A 3851-nucleotide genomic window follows, 5' to 3' on the forward strand; every position below is an offset into this window, starting at 1 on the left:
CGGAATTATTATAAATCATTAGAAGAACTCTGATTATTTTATAAAATCTGGTCCTAAAACTTTCTAAGTTTTTATCCAAACTTTAAACATTTATTTAAAATACTAAGTATTATTTTCACCTATATATGGAAAAAGATACTGCAAGATAAAATTGTCAGTGTCAGTAACTCAAGTTTCAGGAGTATCTAACTGTCATTCATTGCTGAACCCAGTCATCTTCTGTTTTAGAAATTTATGTTGAAGAAACCATGCAAGAAGTAAAGATTTATAAACAATGATGTTAATTGCATTGTTCTTTAAGTAACAGAAGTAATAAAGATTAGAAATTACTGAACGTGTAATAGAAGGGAATATGTAATGGCATTATATATATTATGATTTTAGTTTTGATATTTTTAGGCTTTTAAAAGTCATTATTTGTACATGGTAAAAATTTAAAACAGTAAAAAAAAGGCAGGGGTGGTTACACAGTGAAAAATTAGGTTCATTGTCACTTCTACCTCCCAATTAGCCTCTCTAGAGGCAAGTACCTTTATCATTCCAGATATATTTTGTTTATACACCAAAGTTATGTGCACATATCTACTTTTTGGTTTTTATACAAATGGTTCCAAACCATTCATACTGACCATTCTATAGACTACTTTCCCTCTTAACAGAGAATCTTGATGTCATTCAGTATAAATACATGTAAACATTGCTCATTCCTCTTTTTAACTTTTCTGAAGTATAACATACATAAGAAAAACTAAAAAATCATCAGTAAACAACTTGATGAATTTTCAAAAATTGAACACTGCCATGGAACTTGCACATAAATCAGGAACCAGAACTTAATAGCAGTCAAGAAACCTTCTTTGTGTCCTCCTTTAGTGACAACCCCCAAAGGGTTACCGCTACCCTAACTTCAAACGCCATAGATGAGTTTTGTCCATGTTTGAACTTTATAAAATTAAAATCATATGGTGTATCCACTAGCTATTACAACAATAATGCTGCATAATGAATCATCCCAAAATTCAATGACTTCGAAAACCAAATAATTATTCTCATTATTAATTGATTTGGGGCTATATTGGATTTCAGACATTTTTGTTCATATTTATGATTATAGAATAGTTATACCAGGGTCAATAAACTTTTTCAGTCAAGGGCCATATGGTAAATATTTTAGGCTTTGGAAGCCATAAGGGATAGTCTCAATTCTGCCATCATAGCATTAAAGCAACAAGAGATAATACATGTATAAATGGATGTGGCTGAGTACCAATAAAACTTTATTAAGTAAAACAGGCAGTGGGCCAGCTTTAGCCTGTGGGCCATAGTTTGCCAATCTTAAGTTGTATTAAGATTTCACATAACCTCAAAATGTCAGTGGCTTAACACAACCAAAGTTTCATTTCTTCTCACAGGATGACCAACACAGATTAGTTGGAGCAGGAAGTGTGCTCATGGATAGACTTCCCATCAATACTTAAACTATCACCATGGCAATAGGAAGCAAAGATGGCTACTAGCATACTGGCTCAAAGTTACCATTCAGAAGTGATGCCCATAACTTTCACTCACATTTCACTGGCCAAAGCAAATCAAATAGCTTTGCCTCACTTCAGAAAGTGCAGGGAAATGTAATCCTCTTCAATGCATCTGTGCAATGTGGTGGACTAAGACCCTGTGGAGCTGTCATACTAAAAAAAAAACACTTGTATACATTTCTGGGTATTGCAAGTGATTATAACTTACCATGTCACTGTCATGCAGTCTACATGATCTCCATGCAGCTATACAAGCTACATTCTGGCACAGCATGTTGCCAGCCTCCCGCACAAAGACCTTGCTGAGGTATCTGCTTTGTAGCCTCTAGCCTTCCTCCAAAGCTACAGAGTCTTCCCAACTATGCAGAACTAAAACCCCCAAATGTGGGATATAAACACTCTCAGGAGCAACCCCTGGTATAATTCTACCATGTTGTGTTGTACATGGACCCTCAGAGAGTTACTAGAAGGCTTGAACCCCAGTTACCCATGACCATAAACAGCTATTTAATGCATTTTTTACTAATTGAATTCTAGAATGGATCACTTGCCAGTCAACAGGCCTCAATTATATTCTTATTCTATTCATCTTTATGGCCTATGTGAAAAAAATATGTATATGCATTATGCCTGGTGGTGGTCGATTACTGTAAACCTAGCCAAGTTGTAGCTCCAATCTCTGCTGATGTGACAGATCATCACAGATTTTGACACTTTGGATTTTTGGCTGTTGATATGGTGAATATCAATTGATATGGTGAATTAATTTCAATATCCATAGGTAAAGAGGAGCAAAGCTATTTGCTTTTACATGGTGAGAATAACAGTACACATTCAGTGTTGTGCGCCAAGGCTATGTCAACTCTCCTGCTCTCTGTACAACATACTCTACAGACATTTTGATGATCTTGTCATTCTGTAAAACATCTTCATGGCTGCTGTATTGATCCTATTATATTAAAATGCCCTGATGAGCGTATCATCAGAATCTGGATGCCCTGTAAAGGTAGAAAATATGCCAGAGGGCACACCCCACAAGAATCAGATACCTCCCACTTTCATAATCTTCACAAGATTCCAATAATTTGGGACATGCTCTGATACCCATCTAAAGAAAAGGGCTAGATGTTGAAACTTTTACCCTTTATCACTGAGGGAGAGATACCACCACAGGTTTGATGGTTTTCTTTGGATTTTGGAGGCAGCATATAATGTATTTGTACCTAGTAGTTCAGTCTATGTATTGAATGACTCAAAATGCTGTCAGTTTTAATTGTACAGAGCAAGAGAGAACTTTGCCTCAGGTTCAGATGATATGACTTGCAGATCCAATGGTGCCAGAAGTATCTGTGGTAGATAAGGTACTATGTAAAGCCTCTGGCTAACTCTAATAGGTAAGTCACTGTAGAGAACACTAGGGTTCTGAAGCAAGATACCACCTATGTTTGAGAAGCAGCTCCTGGCATGCTCTCTGGCCCTAGCAGACAGTGAATGCCTAATCATGGGACATCAATTGACTAAAAAAAAGACCTTACTGTACATGATAAGCTTGGTATGCTCAGATTCACCAAGTTATAAGGTTGGACAAATGCCGTCATAAGCCATCATACAATAAAAATTATACATTCAGAATTTGTCATTAGCAGGTCCAAATGGCCCCCAAAATGAAAAGAACAGATGCCTCAAACACCCGTATCACCAACATCTGTTGCACTGATGGCTTTCCCCCAGTGCACAACCATGGCCTCATGGAGTATTCCCTACAAAAAGAAAAAAGAAAAGCCTTGCTTCAAAAATGACTTAGTTCAATATGTTGGTGCAGAGAATGGATGCACTACAGTCCTAATCAGGGATGACCTCCAAGAACCACGGTGAAAAATCTATTTGCAGAGCTACAAGCAGTAGACTTGGTCATCACTTTGGTATGGAGAGAAGTGATCTGGAGTGAGAAGATAACGAATGAATGATCTGTAGCAATGACTTGGCTGATTGGTAAGGAACCACACTGAAAAATTAGAAACAAAGAAGAGGAAAAGAGACATGTGATGGGCCCATGAGATCAAAACCTACCAGAAAAGGAAGCACTCAACAGCTAGATAGCTTGAGTTTGGAGGTGAATATCAGGCAGGCTCTGTCCTTGGCCATCTTCTGTCCCTGCACAATTGGCCCATAAATGGAGAAGAAAAGATGATAGAGATGAGGCTATACATGAGTCCAGTGACTCTTTTTCACCAAGGCTCTTCCTCATTCAGGCTCAGCTACCTTTTGCTGTTCTTAAATATCCAACCCTGCCAGCAGCAGAAACCAAACCTGAGC

Source organism: Halichoerus grypus, chromosome 6 (genome assembly GCF_964656455.1).
Source record: "Halichoerus grypus chromosome 6, mHalGry1.hap1.1, whole genome shotgun sequence".
NCBI classification, from domain to species: Eukaryota; Metazoa; Chordata; class Mammalia; order Carnivora; family Phocidae; genus Halichoerus; species Halichoerus grypus.